Source organism: Periplaneta americana, chromosome 7, assembly GCF_040183065.1.
Source record: "Periplaneta americana isolate PAMFEO1 chromosome 7, P.americana_PAMFEO1_priV1, whole genome shotgun sequence".
NCBI classification, from domain to species: Eukaryota; Metazoa; Arthropoda; class Insecta; order Blattodea; family Blattidae; genus Periplaneta; species Periplaneta americana.
In genome coordinates, this window is record NC_091123.1 from 118559749 (window position 1) to 118587091 (window position 27343).

Here is a 27343-nt window from a genome sequence, read left to right on the forward strand (position 1 = left end):
TGACTTTGGTCTGTGATGTCGTTAGAAGGAAAAATTTGTTTCTTTTTCTCTCTACCTCCTTCGTTCTGAACATTACTAAGAGATAGCACCACTATTACTCTCAACTATTTCAATGATTTTTTCCTGGACCACCAATTTGTTTGGACGACATTTCTACATAGAAGATTAAGACAGATCTTACAAGCGATCTCCAATTACTAACAGTGTGGTCATCAAAATTGGGAACAACTGGATAATACGCACGGTAGAGCGACGTCCAAGGTTTATGCAGTAAAACGACGATGTAATAGTGGTGCTATCTCTTAGTAATGTTCAGAACGACGGAGGTAGAGAGAAAAAGAAACAAATTTTTCCTTCTAACGACATCACAGACCAAAGTCATGTTCTTATGTTGGTAACATTGTGTGGTTCAATTTTGTCGTAACCGTAACGGCACGGTTCAAAGCTACTTTGCTAATTCTCCAGTTTAGCGCAATTTTTTTTATTTAATTAACCATACACTTAATCTCAATACGTATAATAGGTGTTCTGTTTATTTTCATGTACTCTGTTCCTCCTTTCAATGTACAGGGTTATATGGCTTCCACCTTGTATAAGTCATCACGAGTACTATTTTTTAAAGTATATTGTGATCAGTCAACACATGGGTGTATACACTTATTTCATTATTTTCGAAATCGTTGAAAGCTTCCTGTAGATCTTCAGCCTGCAATAATTTGTACATCCATTGCGACTTGTTAATTTCAGGATATTAATGAACACTAATAATTTTGTATGGTTACTACGGAAACCATGCTAATAATGTATCGAATAATTAATTTCGGTAAACAGTGAACGCGCAAAAGGAATGGTCATATGTATTCGGAAAAGTATGTTTCGAAAAAGTGGTCAGTCGGAAAGTTGATTTCGAAAAAATGGGTGCAAACGGTATGTATGTGTTCCAGTGTTCACTATTTACCGAAATTAATTATCAGATACATTATTAGCAGGTTTCCGTAGTAACCATACAAAATTATTAGTGTTCATTAATATCTTGAAATTAACAAGTCGCAATGGATGTACAAATTATTGCAGGCTGAAGGTCTACAGGATGTTTTCAGCGATTTCGAAAACAATAAAATAAGCGTATACACCATATGTTGCTATCATTAGCATTTGTTCCCCCAGATCATGCAAACAAAATTATTGGAAGAACTCAGAGAAAATGCGCCTGGCACCATACTACCTATTGTATATACGGTTACTTTGATCTCCATTATATCATTGGCCGAAGAGGTAGAGACAGAATATGACGTGTACCACCGCGCTATGACATTCGCATTTGGAGTCAATACCAATTAACATTGCCAGGTGAACACCAGACCAACAGTGTAAGTGAAGTGTGGCATAATAGATTTCAAGTGCTCATCAGTAAGCATCATCCATTCCTTTATACGGCCTCAGCTGAAATTCAGAAAGAACAAGCCGACACTGAGGTCATGTTACAAGAATTGAGATTGGGAAGGAAGGTAAAAGTACAGCCAAGAAATCGGTGGATAGCAGTACAAAACAGAATCAGGGAATAACACTGAAATACGAAACATATGAGGAAGAAAACCATCGTTTTCAGTACTTAGGAAGAATTCAATACAATTTTAGCTTCTGGAAAGGCATGAAATACAGGCTATGACTTGTAATACATTCATTTTTAGTGTAAAATCACAATAAATTTAATGTGTTCATAACTTTACTAATTTTAGAATTTAGAATTAACCTATGACATCGCTTGAGGGCTAAGGTCTCCTGCACGTAGGCAGGGTAGCTCTGATTCACTCTTTAGGTGAGCTAGTCTAGAGAGTGTTCGACCTTGTTCTCTTGTTCATCGCCTCTCGTGTTGGTATGAAGCACTTTCACTGGTTTGCTGTCACTTTTCACTGATTCTGCCGCGCACTTTGAATCATTTCATTATTCACATATTCATTCTCGTTGCTGCTGGCACTTCAGATCACATTTCACTTTTCACGTTTCCTTCGACAATTTTTTTCCACGTTGATCTGCTTTTTGCACGGCTCGTTCACTGCTTCTCCGCTCTCTGTGTGAATGTATCCGCCCATCTGGTTCTCTGTCTTCCTACACTCCGCTTCCCGATCTGGGGTCCCACATGGTCACTAGATGTCACGCATCCTAGCTACATGGTCTTCCCATTTTCATTTGAGTTCTTCTGCAACCTGTATTGCGTCTTTCATGCACGTGTTCTTCCTGAGGTCTTTTTAGCGACACTTGCTTTACTAATTACTTCATTTAATATTCTTGATTTTGGAAAACAGGTCCTATAAAAATGGTCATTCGGAAATAAGGAATTCGGAAAAAAAGATATTTGGAAATATGACCTGAAACCCATACACACAAATATCAGAATTAATTAATGTAGTTTAAAAATAAGCTATTAAAAGTTATATTTTGGAAAACCCTATATGACCCTTAGTCTTCCGTTATGGTTCAATTCCACCACTTTTCCTCCTAATAATTTCGAAGCATTGGATCATAAGCAGTAATACCCAATCCGATATCTGTATTCCCAGGGTGCTTTAATTTAAAACGTAAAGAGAGCAGAATGATACCACGACCCGCTAAAACATAGTACTTCATTGAATAGAACAGAGTAGTCGGATCCTTTCCAATTGCAGATGAGCTCTGATAACGGGCATAGATTTTTGTTACGAGCAGAATGTCCCAGTAAATTAATGTGGAAGCACTACAACGCCTTCAGGGATCCGAGGCAAGGGAGGAAGAGATGTTAGTGAGGTAAAATGAGAGGGGATTAAGTGAATCCTGTTCTGTGCATCGTGCTGGTTTTCCCTCGGAGAATCGTTCAAGATGAATACTACACCTAGAACAAATGAAGCGCTTAGAGTTTATACATAGTAAAAGAAGTGCATTGATATGTCTTCAGTAAAATTTGTATTTTAAAAATCGAATTAACATAATCACAAATATATTTCTGTTGCATTACATGTTAGATCAGACCTGCACAAACTGCGCTTATTGAGAACGGCCGTTTCTTCGGAGCGGGAGAGTAGTCTAACAGCTCGCCGGAAAGGTACGTCGGAATGACGTATGCCTGCTATAGGTAGAGAATAGTCCACACAACTATCTGGTGTAGTGTGTATTATAAGTAGCTATTTCACTTTGCCTGTGTACGGCTACATAATGGAGGAATCTAAAAGACGGAAAAGTGATCATCAGGCAAATTCTTTCAATATTGCATGGAAAAATGCTTATTTTTTCACAGCAACTGGAGTCAATACTCAGTGCCTTATCTGTCACAAAGTTTGAAAGAAAGAGGAGAACATAATATAATGCGTCATTACGAGTCCACACATACAGATATGATGGTTTTGTTGGTGAAGATCGCAGTAAAAAGGTTCAGGGAGTTGAAAGTTGCATTATTACATGAGGTAGGGTACTTTAGAATTTATTAATCTTCAACAATTTAAACATCTCTCTTCAGGGAAAAGTCCAGCTCATTGTATATAAATGTTGAATAAATTACGGGATTTCAGTCGTAAACTTACACTTTTCGTAAGTAAGTTTCGGTAAGGTAATATGACTCACTTTCCAACGATAGAAACTGCTCATGATGAAGGCATGTTAAACGATATTGTGCAAATATTGATTGAAATTCAAAATTAATTTAATTCTTGGTTCCAAGATCTTGTCTTAATTGGAAACAAGTTTGAAGTTATCATAATACATTCCTTCAACACCAGTTGAAACAATGCCATACGATTTACAGCTTGAACTTAATGATTTTCAATGTGACCTAAGGGCTAAAGACCGTTTGAATAAACTATTAGCCTGGTTGAGTTTTACAAGACTAAACCTCAGCAATAATATCTACGACTACACAGGTTGGCTGTGAAGTGATTGCTATGTTTGACTCAACATTTATATTTGTGAGCAAATGTTCTATAATCAACTTTAATAAAGGCAGACATCGAACATCTGTAACTGATGTATCATTACGATCAGTACTATTCCTTTCAGCTGCCAGCAGCATAAAACCCCGTTTTGATGTTCTGATAAATAAAAATATAACAAAATGATATTGTATATTTAAATAGCTATAGAATTTCTATTATTTCTCTGAAATAAATATTTCTTTATTAATTAATAATAGTCCAAGATAGTTTTGTAAACACTGAATGGGAATTCATTTCATGAACAATCGTACTAGTATTTCCTTTTCTGTACATTCTGTACAAGATCACCCCTTCTTCCAGTCCACCCTTAAACAGAGCGCAGCCAATATCTGCATACCGCTCGCGAACTGTAAGCCGACTCGGAGAGCGCAAACCTTGTGCAGGCCTGTGTTAGGCAAATGAGCTTAACAACTAGAACTTACATACAAATAAAAGAGGTATTCCCCTTGGTCTCCGTGAAGACGTAGAAGAAACATTATGGTAGCTCCATTCTTTCAATAGGATGTGGGCTTTTTACCACCGGAAAAGATCCGGTACTCAGTTTGATAGAGACTCAGCCAATCTGAAGGCCGTTCTGGAAGTTTTGACAACGAGAAAAATCCCGCCACTACTGAGGCTTGAGCCTGAGATCTTTCAGAACTTTCAAAATTATATCTACGAGTACATAGCGTGTGAACTGCTTAAGATAACATTTTTTCTCAAATATTTTGATTAGAATTTGGTAATAAGTATTTCGCACCTATCAGGGGTTGTAAGATGCATTTTTAGAAAGACGAATTAAATTAGAAGAAGCTCGATTGTGTGTTTTTTTTTTATAATTTATGTGCGCATATTCGATATCATGGTCTATGGGAAACCTTAACCTTATAGGAATTTTTAATTTGGCATCATGGACGACAGTTGAGTTGAACATACATTATTAAACTTTAACCGTTGGAAAACTGTGTGATTGGCACGGGATACCTTGAAGTATAGTGTATTTCAAAAGTCAGTTCAAAAATTAAATCGTTATAAATATTATAATATTTGAGATACGGAAAAAAAACAAAAACATCACAGTGTTGGGCAAACAACGGAGTTTATAAAACATCGGGAAGATGTCCGCCGTTCTCTTGTTCAACGTACAGCATTCTGTCTGCGATACCATGCACAGCATTTTGCAGATAATGTCTAGGAATATTGGCAATTTCTTGAGAGATGGTATCTTTCAGTTGCAGTAGGGTTGTTGGATATATCAGGAAAACTCCTTCTTTAAAGTAACCCCATAACCAAAAGTCGGCCGGATTGAAATCTGGAGATCGCGGAGGCCACATTTTAGGAAAGTGCCTACTGATGACACGATCGCCAAACATCTGCGCAATTAATTGTTTTGAAGGGATAAAGATGTGGGGTGGAGCGCCATCTTGCATGAAGATTATGTTTTCCATATCGTGATTCCTCAGCCTAGGGATGACGAAGGTCTGTAACATGCTGTAGTAGCGCTCCCCGTTTACTGTAACAGTTTGCTTATTCCCTTATTGTCCACACCTGTGGAGTAACGGTTAGTGCGTCTGGCCAGGAAACCAGGTGTCCCGGGTTCGATTCCCGATCGGGACGAGTTACCTGGTTGAAGTTTTTCCGGGGTTTTCCCTCAACCCAATATGAGCAAATATTGGGTAACTTTCGGTGCTGGACCCCGGACTCATTTCACCGGCATGATCACCTTCATCTCATTCAAACGCTAAATAACCTAAGATGTTGATAAAGGATCGTAAAATGACCTACTAAAAATTGATGGTAGCGTTAACACGCGTAATCGAGATTCGTTTTCCGACGAAAATCATATGGTTGTAATATTCATATCTAGGCCTTTTAAGTGATGTAGAAACCCAACATGTCCAGGACTCAGTGTACATTTCAGAGCGGCAATAAGTTACAGTGAATTGCAGGAACACTACAAATGCAGGGCATATGAGATTTTTTAGAAACTAAAAAACATTCCAATTTGCTGTTTTTTGTTTTTTTATAGGATTAAAAGTCGGCCTTATGGCGCAGCCGGTAGAATGCTGGCCTTCTGTACCCAGGTCGACAGAGTAGATTTATACAGGCATGTAAAACAACTCCTGCTGGACAAAGTAGGGCCTACGACACACCGGCGACGCTGATATAACATCGTTAGTTGCGAGCGTCGTTATATAAACCATAATTTAAATTTTATAGGATTAAAAGAGTCTGAATGGAAAGACAGATTAAGAAACGAAGCTGTGTTGGAAAGAGTGGATGAAGAGAGAATGATGCTGAAACTGATTAGAAAGAGGAAAAGGAATTGGCTGAGTCACTAGTTGAGAAGAAACTGCCTACTGAAGGATGCACTAGAAGGAATGGTGAACGGGAGAATAGTTCGAGACAGAAGAAGATATCAGATGATAGACGACATTAAGACATATGGATCATATACGGAGAAAAAGAGGAAGGCTGAAAATATGAAAGACTGGAGAATGTTGGATTTGCAGTGAAAGACCTGACCTCGGGCAAAACACTATGAATAAATGAAAGGATTTGAAGAATTAAATATGTTGTTGACGCAATTTTGAATGTTTGTATGCTTTTTTGAATTTCTTGGCTTAAATATAGGCCTACATTTTAAATTCTTTATAAGAGAAAAAATTATCGTTCGCCATCTTTTCGACATAAAATGACTTTAAAGAAATAAAATGAGTGAATTGCAGAAACCATACATGTCCAGGCAATTAATATTTTTTCCATAAAATACTAAAGAGAAAAATTAATGTTCATGTATGTCAAACACTATAACTAATTAGGGCCTATACGTTAATAAAACAAAATATTCACTTCAAAATACTAAACTCTTTTGAACATAATTAGTGTTTTGTACCTCCTGAAAAATTTACTCCAATGGACATGTGAACTTTCTGCAATTCACGATTCATATAGAATTACGTAATAATGAAGAGTTACAGAATTTGCAAGGAAGCGGGCTAGAATTCGCCTGGAGAGACCAGGGAAACCACAAAAATATCAAGTCGGGATGGTCTATCTTTGAGATAGATGATTTGCTAGCGTCTAAAATATAAATTTTGTTCAGTGATAATAATGCTAATATCATTATTAAATTTTAAATTGACATCCAAAAGGCAACAGACGGAAAAAAAAAAAAAAAAAAAAAAAAACGGATTGACGGAGTAAAGAGATACTTGCACAGTCGTGGGTTTACAGAGGAAGATATGGCAGACAGAGATTTATGGGGAAATAAATTAAATTTAGATGAGGAAAAACAATTATTATGGAAAATTCCTGTTAAAATAATTAGAGTAAAAAATTCAATGTCGATAGTTTTGGAAGACCGTTGTTGGAGAGAAAGAATTTGTACAGAGAGATTGCTGCGTTCCGAGCGTTAGGTACTACAAGTTATATGCAAGTCCTATATTACATGTGTAATTTAACGTAGAACACAAAGCATTACGTTACAATTAGAACGAAAATTACAACTGGGATATGACACTAGAGTACTCGTATTAGTGGTTGTAATGTACGTGACTCACTAGTTTGCCTGTCACTACAGCTAGGAACAAAAATGCATTTTCCGAGGGATTATGTAAACATGTTATGCAGCATTCTGCCATTACGGATCGTGTTCCCTTCTCTTTAGTGCAGTTCCAAATGGGTGATCCTGCCGTGATAATACGCAAACGAAAACGACAGTAATAGATAGAATCGCTAATTTGGAGAAGGAAAATGTCCACGCGTTTCTTTTTTTTGCAAAAAGCTGAAAAAAAGAACATTTTTTTCAAGCTGTAAAAAGCTGCTCTTATGATTTTTCAATGCATTACAAAATTATATAACATTTCATTGTGGGTACAATAGCAGCCCTCTTATCACCACCAGCATTCTCTGCCCTGTGCTGTCATTAGTATCTTACATACCAGACTCGTTCACATCTTGCCAACATTTGTGGTAGGTACAATGCGTATGAAACCACGTTTCATCAATGTAGATTACAGGCTTTTGTTCACCTGCATCATTCTTTCTCATGAAACGAATGTATGCTGCACATCTAGCTGCAGCTCGTATAACTTCGTGATACGGCTAATTTCGTGATATTCATTTTTACATTTACCACGAAATTATACCAGCGACCAATGTAATTTTGATGGTAGGGACCGATGGCGGACTTATGTGAAGGCGGTAATGAATCCCCGGGTTCCTTAAAAGCCATTTGTAAGTAAGTAAGTACAAACGGTAGAAGATGTACAGGGACATCATTTTATTTTTACTTCAATTTTTATTGTACCTGAGTTTTTGAATGTACTTCACTCCCACCCCTTCTACTAATGAAGTTCCAACTATCCTCCATACAGAACCAAGGCCGCATATAGTAAACAGTTAGTGAGTATAGCACGTTCCAGAAATATGTTCGCGTTTTCCAGTGACGAAAGAGCTTTCAATATTGAATCATATTTTCGCACAGGTACTGTCGTCCGTTTTCCTACGTCGCATCCCGATTTCCCCCACCTGCTTCTGCTCGCCCCTCTGTAAAAGCTGGGATGTCTTAGCTCTTTTCTGAAAACATTAATTTCTGTTAAGAATTTGACGTTTACGTAATATTATACAACTGTTTAAAATAACTTAAATAAAAGGCCTCGTTAAGGAATTAACTCTCAAGTGATTTCCCCCCCTTTCTACGATCCTGCGGCATAACCACTTGGACGGACAGTAGATAGCATGTCTGAGTAATTTTATCTTTTGAGATCGGGCAGAAGTGAAGATTGAATTTACAGTACGTAAGGTACTCTTTTATAGAGTAGGTATAGAATTATTTCAACATGAGTCACTAGTACGAAGGACGAAACTGGCAATTAGAATTAGATGCAATAGTCTATAGTGCGATAATATGCACAAAAGAACTGAAGCCTGTATCGGAATGAACGGCCACCATTTTCAAAAATGTGTTTAAATATCCATATTATGATTATTTTTCAATTTAACTTCATTCTCTATATTGTACGCTAATGTGCTGTAGACAGTATAATATACATTGCATAATGAATACGTTCGCATGGATAACTCAGTTCGTGAGTAAAAACACTTATTCTTAATACAGTACTGCATTTTGATTAAACAAAAACCTAATGAAAATTATCGAACTCAAAATCGCGATATTTCCTAGTTTACGTAAATGGATGAACTACTTTTCTTCCCTCCTATACCTAGTAAAGTGTTTTGTTTGTGTTTTACGCCAGTATCATCGAACTCCAGTCGTGGAAGGGGTAGCGAACGGTGTTTCCGGTTCTCTAAAGGTATAGCCAGGTTAATATTAAAAATGTTAGTAAAAATAAAATGATGTCTCTGTACTATAACTAGATTTTGTTCACTACTCTCTTGCGGTGATGTGAGCGGATTTTTTAAAAATTACTTGAAGAGTTGTTAGGTATATAGCTTTGGATTAGTAAGTAAATACGCCATCCGATTTCCATGATTAAAAAACAGTTTTATGCTGCGTTTTGTGGTCCAAATTGTTTTCAATGGTAAGTGCTAATATTGTATACTTCTTGGTGAAAAATATTTGCTTATCAATACACTGATTATGTAACATAACCTTATCTTGAGAGGTTATTTTTCTTGGAGTTTTTCTCATTCCATGGGACCATTTTTTATTTAAAAATTTTCTGTGCTATAACAACACTCTCTGATGGAAGAAATATCAAATGAATGAAACGTAAAATATTTGTGTGTGTCTTCATAGTGTCTCTGACATATATTGTGCATGTCGTGCATATTGTAGATGGCAGATAATCGCAGGGTGTGGAAATAAATACAATATAAATGATATGAAAGAGGCAATTGATTGTGTATTAAACGAAGGGAAACTGTCACAGAGAAACCTCGTCTTTTTCTTTGTAAGTTCGACGAGGACCAAAAGGCACCAAAGCAGCAGCCAAGGAGAATGATATTTACAGCATCTCAAGTGAGTTAAAAGAGGTAGACAAAGAAACAGTATCATCTTTAACAGCCAAACAAAGAAGATCTGTGCTTAAAGAAAGGAGAATAATAAGCCTAACGATTTGTTGTAATCTTCCTCAGAAAAATTCGAGGACGACAAGCATGGTGAAAGATAGATTCAGTGCGTCAGTTGTGATCAGTAGTTTCATGAAACACGTCAAAGCATTTCAAAATTTCGAAATAACTTCAATTGTTTGGCTTGAAGGAACCTAAAATATGACTAAGATTTTGCTCGTGTGGAAGTAGTGACTATTCTTCCAGTAAGGTAGCAAAGAACTGATCCTTATTTGATAAGCTTCTACGATAAACACGTAGCTCCAAGTCATACCAGAGATGTTCAATTGGTTTAAGATCCGGGCCCTGGCTTGGCCAATCCAAAAGTTTGATTTTTTTTATCTGCAAAGAATTCTTTTTAATGGCCGGAATTCTGTTTTCGATCATTGTTCTACTGGAAAATCAAATTATGTGGCATATTTTTCCTTCCATGTGGAACCATATTCTTTTATAAAATGTCATTCATTATACATGAAACGATCCATATTCTCTTTTTTTTTGCACTTGAAGACCAACTCCACTTCTAGAAATCATCCCCACACCATGATGCTGCCACCACCGTGCTTAATGATCGGTACCTGGTATATTTGTTGGCTTTTTGGTTCCTTGGTAAATTAAATTTACTCTCATCACTCCATAACACATTATACCAGTCTGTAGTGTTCCATGTTTGATACATTTTTTAAAACTCTAACCTGGCCTTCCTATTTTTTGGATTTACGAATGATTTTCGTGATGGTCGTCTACCATTTAAATCACCAGCTACTAGGCGATGTTTCACAGTAGTGACATGGTACTGTCCACACCTGTGGAATAACGGTCAGCGCGTCTGGCTGCGAAACCAGGTGGCCCGGGTTCGAATTCCTGTCGGGGCAAGTTACCTGGTTGAGGTTTTTCCCGGGGTTTTCCCTCAACCCAATACGAGCAAATGCTGGGTAACTTTCGGTGCTGGACCCCGGACTCATTTCACCGGCATTATCACCTTTATTTCATTCAGACGCTAAATAACCCAGATGTTGATACAGCGTCGTAAAATAACCCAATAAAATAAATCCATGGTGCTGCTCTAGATCATCCCTGATTTGTCGAGCCGATTTTAGTGCATCAGCAACCGACTGCTTAAAAATAATTCTGTTTTCCCTCAGTGTTGTTTTTCAAGGACGACCAAGACCTTGGCTTATTGTCTACTGACCCTTGTTATTTTTCCGTCGACTTCACACACTTATGAGTTGTTGTGATATACCAAAATCTTTAGCAACGCTAGATTGCGATTTTCCCTTCGTCAAGCGTTTAAAATAGCTTGTATCATATCCACAGAGAATTCCTTTTGTTTTGGCATGCTTGCAATGCTCTGTAAAATAAACAAGCACTCTATAAATACCTAAACACCAATATTTAATGTATACCACGCCAACAAATCAAACCACAAAATACTTATGAGTTAGTGGAATATATATTTATATTTTTATTCTATGAACTTGCGTGTCTCATAGATACAAAACCACAGCAACGTGACGCTACTCAAAGAATGACACAGCTGTGTGCTTTGCGTTCTTGTAACTGCACGCAAACAGTACTGACAACATCAAACCTTAACTACAAAACACTTTTCAAGCGCTACTGTATGTTGGATAGGAGACTAGTTATTAATTTTGTCCGAATGCACTCCCTATAAAGGGGTAGTTTCTCTTACATAATCATAATCAATTATAGAATAAACAAAACAAAACAAAAACAAAACAAAACAAAACAAAGCAAAGCAAAGCAAAGCAAAGCAAAGCAAAGCAAAGCAAAACAAAACAAAACATGCTACCTATAACTAACGTACACAATTTCATGAACATATGTTAGATAGGAGAAGAGTTATTAATTTTGTGTAAATGCACCCCCTATAAACGGATAGTTCCTCATATACAATCATAATAAGATTTTGTATACAATAAATATATGCTACACGTAACAACTGTGTAAGGTTTCATTTATATGTTATATAGGAGACAAGTAATTAATTTTGACTAAATGCACCTTTTATTAAGGGGTAGTTCCTTTTATACAACCATAAGAGAAGGCCATATGGCCTTAACTGTGCCAGTATCTATACTAATAATAAATCTGTAGCCGAAATTTTCTGGTAAATTTAAATTTTTCAAAAATAATTGGTCCTAACATATATAATTAACCATCCTGAAACCGAAAATTGCTTTTTTGACATTTTTGTTAGTATGTCTGTCTGGATGTTTGTTACCTTTTCACGCGATAATGGCTGAACCGATTTATATGAAAATTGGAATATAAATTAAGTTCGTTGTAACTTAGATTTTAGGCTATACGGCATTCAAAATACTTTATTTAAAAGGAGGGTTATAAGAGGGCCTGAATTAAATAAATCGAAATATCTCGCTTATTGATTTTTGTAAAAAAGTTACATAACAAACATTTCCTTAAAAATGATTTCCGATAAGTTTTATTCTTTACACAATTTTGATAGGACTAATATTTAATGAGATAAATGAGTTTTAAAATTAAAATAACGCCATCTGAGACGGTGCAATGAAATAAGAACATATGACTTCGTCTATAAGGGGCCTTGGACAACAACAATCGAAAAAGGGACCTTGGACAACAACAATCGAAAGCTATTAAACATGGCCTACAGAGAATGTTTCTGTGTTTGTATGAAGTAATACCGGAAGCTAAATTAACCGATTTGTATAATTAATTATTATTTCACCATTGGAAAGTGATTGATTTAGTATGCAGTAATAGTACGTTAGCTTAGCAATCCATTATTTTATAATTCAAATTTTAACTATGCTCAATTGAATCGTGTTAAAATACATAAAATATATATGCAATAAATGCAATGCAAAAAAAAATTGGATAATGAGCCAAGCAGATTATGTTGCGCTGTTGTAAAAGTTGTTCCTTCTGAGATTCAAGAGCCCCCACAACAAATTAAAAACTTACTTATCGGAGTACATCCGTGATCAACGCACTTTTTATATAATATATAATATAATATAATATAACATAATATAATATAATATAATATAATATAATATAATATAATATAATATAATATAATATAATATAATATAATATAATATAATATAATATAATATAATATAATAATAAATATGTAACCGAAATTTTTCTGGTAATTTTCGCTTTTCCAAAAATAATTGGCGTTAACATGTATAATTGTTCATCCTGAGACCGAAAATCGCTTTTTTGAAATGTTTGTTTTTATGTCTGTCTGAATGTTTGTTACCTTTTCACGCGATAATGGCTGAACGGATTTCGATGAAAATTGAAATATAAATTAAGTTCGTTGTAATTTAGATTTTAGGCTATATGGCATTCAAAATTCTTCATTTAACAGGGCCTGAATTAAATAAATCGAAATACCTCGCTTATTATTGCTTTTTTGTGAAAAATGTTGCATAACAAAAGTTTCTTTAAAAATGATTTCCGATAAGTTTTATTCTATGCAAAATTTTGGTAGGACTGATAGACTTTTAAAATAACAATACAATACATTTTCACCGCCCCCTCAGATTGTAGCGTTGTTGTTCCTGCAGTAATTCCTATGTGCAAAATATAAAATTTTTGAGTAGGAAGAAAAAACACATTTATTCATACCATGGCATGGTACATAGGAGATCGTGAATTCTTACATTTTCGAAAGAAAGAAATATAATTACATATCACTGTTTATGCTGTCTCACTATTTAAGTTATTTGAAGGGTTCAGAACCATAGTGGGCCAAGCGCCATTTACCGAAGACGTAGAAAACAATGGTTAAAATTAAGTTATTGCCATAATTCAATGGAAACATATAGCAAATAATATAAAGTTTACTCATTAAAAGTAGAAGATACTGTAAGATACTTCATTAAACTATGGTTGCATGTAATAACAAATAAGAAACATGTTAAAGGAATTGTCATTGCACCAAATGAGTGCTCTATGGACCAAAATGATCGCATTTTAATTATTTAAATACAATTTCAATTAAGTGACATTTTAAAGATTTATCCTTCTAACAAACACGAATGTTCCCTGGATCAAACGTCCTATTTTAATGATGTAATTATTTTATATTTATTTCTAACAGGTGCAGCGGAACGCACGGGTACGGTTAGTAAATAAATAAATAAAGATTACTCAGATTTTGTAAACAACAAATATATGCTACTTCTAACTATGGAAGGGTTGTTCTTCTTAAACAATCATATTCAGATTTTGTGTACAATATATATATATGGTACTTCTAACTAATGTGTAAAATTTCATGAAAATAAATATGTTAGATATGAGACAAGTTATTAATTTTGTCTAAATGCACCCCCTATTCCTCTTAAACAATCATATTCAGATTTTGTATACAATATATATATATATATATATATATATATATATATATATATATATATATATATATATATAAGTAATTTTCCAAAAGTTAAAATTATGCTGCTCCCAACCCGTTATCTTGTTCCAATCAACAACAAAATAATCTGTGCAAATTTTCAGCTCAATTGGACAACTGCTTGGCGATCCTCAAACTCTTTGAATTAGAAATATAGTATATGCAACGATTAATTCCATACAGAAGCGGAAGACTCTTCCCTATCTCGGCCATTTCCTTTTTTCTTCTTAGATAAATTTATGTGGACATCCTGGTAACCCCAACAATTGTTTAAAAATATTCTGAATGAGATTTCCCAAAAGTTAATTCGAAAAATTCCAATAATAATATGAAAATGTTACGAAATATTAGGTTTTCTAGTATCGCACACAACTTCTGTAAGAGAAACACATTTTTATTTACAACAATAATTTCTACAGAATAGAAAGATTATATAAACGAACGAACATTGAACACTAGTTTTTTCTAAGAGAGGATTTAGTAGCATTTGAATATTTTTTACGGTCTCTAGTAACGATCAGTAAAACAAATTGTTTCTTACGCAAATTAAGCTTTCAGGAATAACTCCCTGTAAAGTTAATTTGAATAATTTCGAGGGAAAAATTGTTCCGGGGCCGGGTATCGAACCCGGGACCTTTGGTTAAACGTACCAACGCTCTCCCTCTCGGCCCCGGAACAATTTTTCCCTCGAAATTATTCAAATTGTATCTCAGTTTCATCTTTTGTGAGAATATTATTGTAATCCTGAATGAGTTTGACTCCTTTTTCTGCAGTGTCACTCAAAACAACTATCTTCTAAAGTTTTTCACTTCCACTTTTTTAAATAGGACCATCCTTTCAAGCTGAAGGGTCTTTGTCGACGAAATCGGAGTTGATAGAAAATCTCGTGAAGAAAATTTTAGTACCAGGAGTTGCAAAAGACGAAAACTCAATATTTGTAAAGGGAGAGAAATCATTTTGGTGCAGAATGTACCTCTTCAGTTGATTTTCTTCTTCTTTCTCTGCTTCCAGTGTAACTTGAGCCATATTTGCTTTAACCGCTGTTGGAACATTGTCATCAAATAAGGATAGAGCCACAGTTTCGGGTACTAAGTACCAGAGATGGTTGGAATATTTTTTTGCTGCAGCCTTACTGATTTCTGGATCAATATCCTGATAATTTATCAGTTCACGCATGAATAGGAAATCGTGATAAGGTGCTTTAATTGCTTGTGATGACAGAAACCAGGCTCGAACATAGCCTACACTCGAGCAAGAAAAATATATGTTCTTCTTAAAAAGTTCTTCTCTCTATGAGATAACTGAAATTGATCTTGAAACAAATAAATCTTGAATGTAAAAATTGGTTTTGCCATCGATCTAACATGACTACACCTCCTAGTATACGAAACGATATCCCGTTCTTTGGAATGCTGCCAAGAAAAATCATCGTTAAAAATTCTTAATCCTCTTCATTTTTCATCTGTCCCAAAGCATCTGAATGAGCTATATCGAAGAGATCGTCCATAATTTTCACAAAAAGATTTCTTTTTCTTTTTTTCTTGCCTGCAGTCTACCTAAATTTTTCTACAAACCCTTCCATTAATCATAGAGTTTGAATAACTTATCAACTTAGTGGTCACTTCTTCTATTAGGGATTCGTGCTTTTTGCCAAAACTAAAAACTTCTGAAATCACCAATGCTACATTTTCCTTTGTTGTAAGATTTATAACTCTCACATTGTAGAAGAAAATGCTTAAACTTGCTGGATCGAAGATACTTTGGCTCCGACGATTTGGTTTGAGATGCAGCCAACAAGAGAGACATAAAAGTATTTTCTTAACTTGGATGACGAACTACCTGAAGAGGTTGATGCCATTTTACAACTCTAGGGAAAAAAGTCTTGAAAGTCACTTTACACGAGCAGTCAGCAGGTCAGCACAGACAGCTCTGAATCAATAACTGAAAAATCATTCATCAAGATAAAATCATGTTTAGTTACAAAATAAGTGAATAAAGCACATAAAATAATAATAATAATAATAATAATAATAATAATAATAATAATAATAATAATAATAATAATAATAATAATAATAATAATCCATCATCATCATATAGGTTTATCTAATAATAGTAGAAAAAATATTTTTCGGGCTAAAATTTCAAAAGTTAACGGTCGATGAGGGTCGCCTCGCAGTTGTCCGATTGAGCTGAAAATTTGCACAGATCGTTCTTTTGTTGATTGGAACAAGGTAGAGGGGTGTGAGCTAAACTTTTAGAAAGTTGAAAAATAAGGGCTACTCTAATATATATATATATATATATATATATATATATATATATATATATATATATGGTAGTTCTAACTAATGTGTAACATTTCCTGAAAATATGTTAGATATGAACAAGTTATTAATTTTGTTTAAATACACCCTCTATAAAGGGGTAGTTCCTCTCAAACAATCATCAGATTTTGTATACAATAAAATTATGATACTTCTAACAAATGTGCAATTTCATGAACATGTGTTAGATATGAGACAAGTTATTAATTTTGTCTAAATGCACCCCCTATAGATGGGTAGCTCTTAAACAATTATGATCAGTTTTTGTATAGAATAAATATGTGGTGCTTCTAAGTAATGTGCAAAATTTCATGAAAATATATTAGATGTGAGACAAGTTATTAATTTTGTCTAAATACACCCGCTATAGGGGAATTGTTCCTCTTAAACAATCATAGTCAAATTTGGTATAGAATAAATATATGGTGCTTCTAACTAATGTGCAAAATTTCATGAAAATATGTTAGATGTGAGACAAGTTATTAATTTTGTGTAAATACACCCGCTATAGGGGAATTGTTCCTCTTAAACAATCATAATCAGATTTTGTATAGAATAAATATATGGTACTTCTAACTAATATGCAAAATTTCACGAAAATATGCTAGATGTGAGACAAGTTATTAATTTTGTTTAAATGCACCCCCTATGGAGGAGTAGTTCCTTTTAAACAATCATAATCTGATTTTGTATAGATAAAAATGTATGATTCTTCTAAGTAACGTGCAAAATTTCATGAAAATATGTTAGATGTGAGACAAGTTATTAATTTTGTCTAAATACACCCCCTATAGGGGAATTGTTCCTCTTAAACAATTATAATAAGATTTTGTATAGAATAAATATATGGTACTTCTAAGTAATGTGCAAAATTTCATGAAAATATGTTAGATGTGCGACAAGTTATTAATTTTGTCTAAATGCACCCCCTATAGAGGGGTAGTTCCTCTTAAACAATCATAATCAGATTTTGTATAGAATAAATGCATGCTTCTTCTAAGTAATGTGCAAAATTTCATGAAAATATGTTAGATGCGAGACAAGTTATTAATTTTGTTTAAATACCCCCCCTTTAGAGAGGTAGTTCCTCTTAAACAATCATAATCAGATTTTGTATACAATAAATAGGGAATGTTAAAAAATAACGTTTACAACGTTTCAGGGGTAATAGAGGAAGTAAAAACAAATATCTTTTGTGACAAAACTTTGACAGATGCGCCGTTTATTGTGTACGTAAGTGTTAGTGTAATCCATAAAGAACAATACCAATTGTCGTTTTAGATGTGGTGTTCAAACTGCCGTCCATTGAAGGCATTGCACAACTGGTACCTTCGTACTATGGAGTGTCTGCAACGCTCAAAAAAGGCCAACATTGTCTTTAATAACATACGCAGCTTCAACAACGCGAGCAACTAAGTCTTCTGCCGTATCGTTCGGTGTCTCATACACAAAACATTTCACGTCTCCCCACAAAAAGAAATCCAGTGGGGTTAGGTCCGGTGATCGAGGTGGCCACGGTACTGGCCCACTCCTGCCAATCCAACGATCGAGGAATGTAGCATTTAGGTGGTTCCTGATACGACGATCAAAGTGTAGAGGGGCACCGTCATGCTGAAACCATATTCATTCTCTGATGTTCAATGGGATATTCTCTAAAAGTTTTGGTAGGACGTCGTGTAGAAAAACAAAATAATTATCACCATGGAGACTATTAGGCAACAGACAAGGCCCTACAAGGTGGTCGTTCACAAACAGAACTAACAAATGTGTGTTGTGACGGAAGTCAAGTCATCTATTCCTTCAGGCCATCTAGCGGCAAAACGGCGAATCTGCTAAAGTTTTGTCACTTAAAACAGACGTTTGTTTTTACCTCCTCTACCATCCCTGACACGTTGTAAACGTTATTTTTTTACACTCTGTATATGGTACTTCTAACTAATGTGCAAAATTCCATGTAAATATGTTAGATTGGAGACAAGTTATTAATTTTGTCTAAATGCACCCCTATAGAGGGGTAGTTCTTCTTAAACAATCATAATCATATTTTGTATAGAATAAATATATGGTACTTCTAACTAATGTGCAAAATTTCATGAAAATATGTTAGATACGAGACAAGTTATTAATTTTGTCTAAATACACCCTCTATAAAGGGTTAGTTCCTTTTACATCATCATAATCAGATTATGTATACAATAAAAAATATATGTTATCTGTAACTAATGTGCAAGTTTTCATGTAAATGTGTTAGATAGGAGAGAAGCTATTAATTTTGTCTAAATTCACCCGTATAAAGGGGTAGTTCCTCTTATATAATGATAATCAGATTTTGTATACATTAAATATATGCTACATGTAACATGTGTAACGTTTCATGCAAATACAGGAGAGAAGTTATTAATTTTGTCTAAATGCATCTCCTATAAACCTCTTGCACAATAATATTATTATCAGATTTTGTATACAAAAATATTTGCTACCTGTGTCTGTTGTGTGAAGGTTAATTGAAATATGTTAGGTAGGAGAGAAGTTATTAATTTTGTCTAAATGCATCTCCTATAAACCTCTTGTACAATAATATTATAATCAGATTTTGTATACAAAAATATTTGCTACCTGTCTCTATTGTGTGAAGGTTCATTAAAATATGGTAGATAGGAGAGAAGTTATTAATTTTGTCTAAATACACCATCTATAAAGGAGTAGTTCCTCTTATAAAATCATCAAATAGTGTATAAAATAAATATCTGTTACCTGTTGTTACATGTTGTGTGGTTTCAAGAAAATATATTAAATTGAAGAGAAGTTACTAGTATGCCAGCTAGATATGCACTCTGGACCATTGTGCGCCGGCGCCACAATATCTTGCGGAACTTCTGTACTTCTGTTACTGAAATGAGGCGTGAATGCCATTGTTTACTCTGATTTTTGTACGCATAATCACGGTGTGGTAGGTAACGATGTGGTGAAGTTTCATTTCTCTAATTCAGTTAGTTTCTAAGTTATTATCAAAATAAAATATCTGACATTTGTTTTGCAAAGACCAGTGGCACATTAATTAGAAAAGCATGAAGTATTAACTTTCCTACATTTTTACTATAGAAGGGGGGGATTTTATAACCACTGCACACATCGTTTGACTTAGAAAATTTCTTGCAGGACACAAAATGCAGTTTCTCCCACGTTAATATTATTAATAATATTATCAGTGCCCAGATAGTACAGATATTACTATATTATATTAATATCTACACATTTTAGGAACTTTATTTTCAAATTTCTATCATCGACCAGTTTTATTTCCTCATCGTTAGAACAGTCATTAACGGAAACATTATGTCAGAGCTGACGCGATGCCAGATCTCACTTCAGTTGTGATCAGCAAAGACAGCTTTAGCAATTAGGGCTTAAAGCGTTCCATGGAATGCTGCCGGCATAGGTACAGTTACCCTTAAAAGGAATGAGACGACTCTTGGTCGTCGGAAGTTAAAGTTCTACAGCGCGGTTCACTCGATATCGACGTAACGATACATAACATAAGAAATACAGCAAGAATTGTTACGACCACAACAAGGACAAGGACCAAAATAAGAATCACGAAGAAGACAGCCATTTAAGGCACGATTTCACAACATAGCTAGGGTCACAAGCTATCATTGCTTCTCTGTACCGAATGGCAAATGCCTGCTATGGGATCTACATTCTAGACTGCTGTTGTCACTGTCTTGTTTCGGTAGCTCACATTGTAGCGTGTCGGTTCCACTGCTTAACCGAAACGTTTCGTGTTCGATCCCAGGTGAAACTTTTTTTTATTGAGGTGTAATTAATTTCTTCAGAGTTCCTAGACTATCTAATTTGTCGAATGATATGAATAATTTATGCCCAATTTCTGGGTCTTACAAGTGGGCTGAACCTCGTTAAAAAAATAAATCTTACTTGAAAGTTAAGAGAATTTTTCCTCAAACAAAAATCACAAGAAACAAAAAGAGACCTGTCAACTTAAAATCTTGTCCACATGCCATCAGGTTCTATTACAGCTCTAAGTCGGTCCGGCATGGATATCACGAGATTGTGGAATAAATTCTAATCCCCGGCGAGATCTTCCCAGGTTTCAACAACTTGATCCCACAATTCGTCTCGATTTCGAGGGCGTCGGTGGGCATATATCCTTCTCTTTTTCAATTCCGCCCATCAATTTTTGATGACATTCAAATCAAGTGACTTCGGAGGCCAATTAATGATTTCGATCTCGGGTCTACTTTGAAACCATCTTTGAATGCTTGCGGCATAGTGCACGGGATGGTTATCCTGTTGGAACAGCAATGTTACTTCGGGAAAACGTTCTAGGGGCGGAAGGAAGGAATATATTTTCCAGAATGTGCTCGTAAGTTCCCGTATTAAACCGGCCATCGATGCGTTCTATAATGCCAGGTCCATCGTAAGACATCCACCCCAACACGATATCACAGTCTACTATATACAGTCACGAAGCTTGAGTTTTGAGGGTGCTAGAAACAATAGACTGTGACGGTACTATTTTGCATTGCCTGTAATGAGGCGATATTAGCGATTCTAGTGGTGAGCAACAATCTAATGTTTGCATATTTACTACGTATTGAGCTTCGCGACTGTATATACTAGACTGTGACAATATGCTAAAGCGCCCCGATCTTTCACGTCGGTGCACATAGCGCTGATCATGTGGGAGACCATCCTCACGACAGACACGGACAGGACTTTCGTAATCACTCGAGATGGTTGTTTCGTCGGAGAAAATTACATTTCTCCAATCGAAATCACTCGATTGGTAACGAAGGCAAGACGGTCGACAGCTTGTGCTTCCCCCAATATTTCCATTTGCGCAGCCCTCCGGCTCCTAATACCGCGGTTCCTCAACCTGCTGATCACAGTCTGTGAACAACCGGGAAAGTTAGATGCTGCTCTTATTTCGTTAGCAGTCCGAAAGGAGTCCTGTCGAACTTCCTCGAATAAGAGAGCATTCTCTTCCAATGAAGAAATCCGGGGACGCCCAGGAATAGGGCGATTTTCGACCTCCCCTCAATTTTGGTAACGATGAACCCACCTCTCGGCTGTACTTCCAGAAACACCGACCAAACGGCCAGCAGATCTAGCTCCATATCCAGCCTCAACTAGAGCTATAATTCGCTGTCTCATGTCACGTCTGTTCGCCATTAAGGTGAGAAATGAGGGATGATGATAATACTTTAGTGTAGACAATGACTATTTAACGTGATATAGAATTATTGAAATAAGGGTCATCTTGCACAGTAAGAGTTAATAAATCAACTCTAACTTAAATATTTAAATAACAGGATATAACAGGAAGTCCAATTGTTGCGAAGCTAATCAAATTAAATCTAATTACATTAAGTAAGCAAACCCCAAGTTATGACACCACATTGCTACAGCTAAATTGTAGGTTATTAACATAAGCATTGACTAGGTCCGTGCTTATGCGTTGGACGACAAAACCAAGCATCGAAAAGTTCGATTCTTGCCGAGGAATGTAACTTCTTGCTTTTTATAATGTAAATCAGACTACTAACTACAATCATTCATATTTCTTAATATTTATTAATATTTATAGCCAACATTGAATTTGTAAAGAAAAGGCTTTAGAAATCTCATATGGAATTTGTGATCTGTAGTGACATAAACATAGATTATCTCTCGGAACTTGTCCGCAAAAGTAAATTAAATTCACTCTTTGAAATTGGAAATCTTAGTCGTATACTCATTTCTCCACCAGCATACAAGCTGAAGTAGCACAGCCATTGATAAAAGTTTTATACACTGAATTAGACTGAATTCCTCCTATTCGGTAGCACCTATAATCAATGGCTTGTATGAACATGATAAACAAATCCTGTTTCCAATGTTACTGAACAATTTCAAAATATTAATTTAAAAACTAAAAAAGGGTCGTAAATGCTGTATCTAGTGATTATTTACATTTATGTCTACAAAATGAATCTTGGAAAAACGTATATGTTACTGGTACTACTGATATTAAGAGTAAATGTATTGTATTTTTCACTTCATTTCAGAATCACTTCAGTGGATGTTCTCCACTCAATGTTGTGAAAAAATTCAAAAGTAAAATTATGTAGATAATGCAGGGACTTAAAAATCTCATGTATTAAAAAGAAGAATCTATATGTAATGAGCTGCAATGTCACTATCTTCATATTCTTAAATACTACAAGAAGCACAGTGTAATTTATCAAAATTTATGAAAGAGGGAAATAGAACACATTTGAATAGAAAACCACAAAATCCAGATAATGCAATTAAAGCTATTCGGAATATTATTAAAGTTAAACTTGTAGATATCCTAAGAAAGAAAATATTTTTTCATTAAAATGAGTGATTATAAAGTAGAGGATCCCAAATCTATTGCAAATTCTTTTAACGTCTTATAGTATATAGTACAGAAATATTATTGACAACTTAAACATTCAAGATTTTGCAAAAGATACTGCAATTAGTTACTTAACACATGGATTTAATAGTTAGTATTAATATATGTGATTAATCAATAACTGCAACAGTGCTTATACATTCAATCAAAACATGAATTAAATTGAATGCACAATAAAATTAAACACGTAGATAAAATAGTTAAAATCAACTGAAGGGGTGAGAATGAAATAATCCAAAGCCACACTTTTAACAAAAATCGTTTTGTGCGAGTGCATTTATTACACATATGGGAAAGCTACTAATAAAATATTGTAATAATTACTCAACAAATGACATGGACTAACTACTCTAAACCTTTGTAATTGTTTGTCTGTGAGGCTTAGGAATATATTTTTAATTTCATTTTAATTGTTAGTTTTTAATATATATATATATATATATATATATATATATATATGCATTTACATTGCGTGTGTGTGTGAATAAATGCATTTATTAGATTAACGTTTATAATATTATAACTTGTAATTTTATAATTTCTGTGATCATTAACACTTAATCTGAGGACTTTGTAAAACTCTATTTCAACGCTATTTAGAAAAAAAAATCGTTCATATAGACTAAGAATCGAACTCGCTCTCTTCTACAAAACACGCAGAGATCTTAGCGTCTGAGCTATTGCAACGACACGAAAGCTTTACTTTCTGTGCGGAGTGTCGATCTAGTCATGAAGGTCCATTGTCGATTTAACTACACGATTTACGTATATATTTATCTCTTATTTACGTAATATTATCATATTTTTTTTGCAGTTTTTGAAGTGAATTCCGGAACGATGCTAGTAACAAACCAAATAGCTTGAATCTAAGTAACTCAGTATTCGTTATCTTGTGTATCAGTGCTCTGGTCTCTGATCATGCGCAGTGTTTTACATCTGAGACTTAGGAATATTCAATCGTCTCATTCCTTTTCAGGGAAAATGTACATATTAATTCCCCATTGCCGAGCGACTTACTCCCAGTGTCTCAATACATCAGTGCTTACACAACCAAATTGTATTACTAAGTTAGTTAATACAGACCTAGCCCTGGCACGTTTATACTGAAAAATTCCCGTTTATATAGTAATATTAGGCTACGCGTGACATACGCAAGAGACAAAAATTGTAAATTTTTTGTTATTTATACAGTATCTATCTATCATACGTTACCTAGCTTATATATATTTCTCTACCAAATGAGACTTATTTAAATTATCTAACCATATCTAGGAGAAACTGTACTTTGTGTCCCGCTAGCGCCAGCGACAACACCATGTTGAAAATACCAGTTCTCGTCCGATCACCGAAGTCAAGCAACTCTCAGCGTGGTCAGTACTTGGATGGGTGACCGTTTGGGAGCACCACGTGGCATTGGCGTACTTTTTAACCCTAATTACGTAAAGTGAAGTGGGTAGACATAACACACTTTCACAATAGTCGAACATAACAAATGGCGACAATTATGTTATAGTGTAAATATGGCTCATCTGTGGAATCTCCGACGACGTAGTTTCTTGAATTTGAGGGTGGATAAATTATAAGTAATTAGGAGTAATAGTTTAAAGCCAGTGAAGGCACCGTAAACATATTTTATTATATGTATAAAATTACTTTTTTCAATTTACTGCGGGCTAAAGCAAGGAGATGCACTATCACATTTACTTTTTAACTTTAATTAATTGATTAGCTAGCGGACTTACTCGTGTTAATTATGTAAGATTTACATAATTAACACGAGTAAGTCCGCTAGCTAATCAATTAATTATATTCAAGTCTTAAAAGTAGTGTACGCAAGATTCAAAATGGATTTTTAACTTTGCTCTAGAATATGCCATTAGGAAAGTTGAGGATAACAAACAGGATTTGGAATTGAACGGGTTACATCAGCTTCTTGTCTATGAGGATGACATGAATATGCTAGGAGAAAATCCACAACCCATAGGGAAAACAGCTTTAAAATCCAGGAATATTATGGACAGTAAAAAATCGATCATACAGGAAAGAGTATTGAAGAGTTATTAATTCATTAAAAAAAGTGAATCTGATACAAAGTTAATACAAGTTAAATTTTATTTCGTAGTATATAATAAAATACAACAATAAATAAAGCACTAAGGAAATAAATAAATAAATAAATAAATAAATAAATAAATAAATAAATAAATAAATAAATAAATAAATAAATAAATAAATAAATAAATAAATAAATAAATAAATAAATAAATAAATAAATAAATCTCTATCATTTTTCTTTAGTGTTTTGATTAAACTATTGAAAATAAATCGTTTAACCCTTTTGTCATTTATGAAATTAAAACATCCCAAATAAGAATAAAATTCCATAAAATAAGAAACACAACAACAATCTTACATAATTACGTACTTGCAAGTTTGTTGTCCTCTAATCTTTACCACGGGTAACATTGAAATAACGTCTTATACTGTATTATATGTTGAACGGAACATAATAGACCATTACTTACTTACTTACTTACAAATGGCTTTTAAGGAACCCGCAGGTTCATTGCCGCCCTCACAAAAACCCGTCATCGGTCCCATCTTGTGCAAGATTAATCAGGTCTCTATCATCATATCACACCTCCCTCAAATCCATTTTATATTATCCTCATCTACAACTCGGCCTTCTCAAAGGTCTTTTTCCCTTCGGCCTCCCAACTAACACTGTGTATGCATTTCTGGATTCCCCCATACGTGCTACATGCCCTGCCCATCTCAAACGTCAGGATTTAATGTTCCTAATTAGGAACATCCCAAATAAGAATAAAATTCCATAAAATAAGAAACACAACAACAATCTTACATAATATGTCAGGTAAAGAATAAAATACATGCATTCTGCATTGTTTAACTTTCTCCATTCTCCTGTAACTTCATCTATTTTAGCCCCAAATATTTTTCTATGAACCTTATTCTCAAACACCCTTAATCTCTGTTCCTCTCTCAATGTGACAGTCCAAGTTTCACAACCATACAGAACAACCGGTAATATAACTGTTTTATAAATTCTAACTTTCAGATTTTTGTCAGCTGACTTGACGACAAAAGTTTCTCAACCGAATAATAACAGGCATTTCCCACATTGATTATGCGTTTAATTTCCTCCCGAGTGTCATTTATATTTGTTACTGTTGCTCCAATGTATCTGAATTTTTCCATCTCTTCGAAAGATAAGTCTCCAATGTTTATATTTCCATTTCGTACAATATTCTAGTCACGAGGATAATCATATACTTCGCTTTTCGGGGTTTTACTTCCAAACCTATCGCTTTACTTGCTTCAAGTAAAATTTGTGTGTTTTCCCTAATCGTTTGTGGATTTTCTCCTAACATATTCACGTCATCCGCATAGTCAAGAAGCTGATGTAACCCATTCAGTTCCAAACCCTGTCTGTTATTCTGAACTTTCCTAATGGCATATTCTACAGCGAAGTTAAATAGTAAAAGTGATAGTGCATCACCTTGCTTTAGCCCGCAGTGAATTGGAAAAGCATCAGACAGAAGCTGGCCTATACGGACTCTGCTATAAGTTTCACTGAGACACATTTTAATTAATCGAACTAGTTTCTTGGGGATATCAAACTGAGTAAGAATGTTATACAAAACTTCTCTCTTAACCGAGTCATATGCCTTTCTGAAATCTATGAATAACTGATGTACTGTACCTTTATACTTCCATTTTTTCTCCAATATCTGTCGAATACAAAAAGTCTGATCAATAGTCGTTCTTTTACGCCTAAACCCACACTGATGATCCCCAATAATTTCATCTTCATACAGAGTTAAACTTCTAAAAAGAATATTAGGCAAAATTTTGTACGACGTCAACAAAAGTGATATTCCTCGAAAGTTACTACAGTTAGTCTTGTTCCCCTTCTTAAAAATAGGTACATTGTTCTGGTACAATTTCCTTTTCCCATTTAGCAAGTACAAGCGTATAAATTTGGCTAGATAATGCGCTTCCACCCTCTTGTATTAATTCTGCTGAAATTTGAGACTTGTACTTTTTCAGATTTTCTATCACAATTTCGACTTCAAAAGTGGCAAACCTATTTGAAATTTCGACC

The 27343-nt window shown here is 34.7% G+C and overlaps 1 pseudogene; it reads left to right on the top strand.

Annotated features, from left to right (window-relative positions):
* The first annotated feature begins 24517 nt into the window (after positions 1–24517).
* On the top strand, positions 24518–24636 carry LOC138703841 (5S ribosomal RNA; annotated as a pseudogene).
* The last annotated feature ends 2707 nt before the right edge of the window (positions 24637–27343 follow it).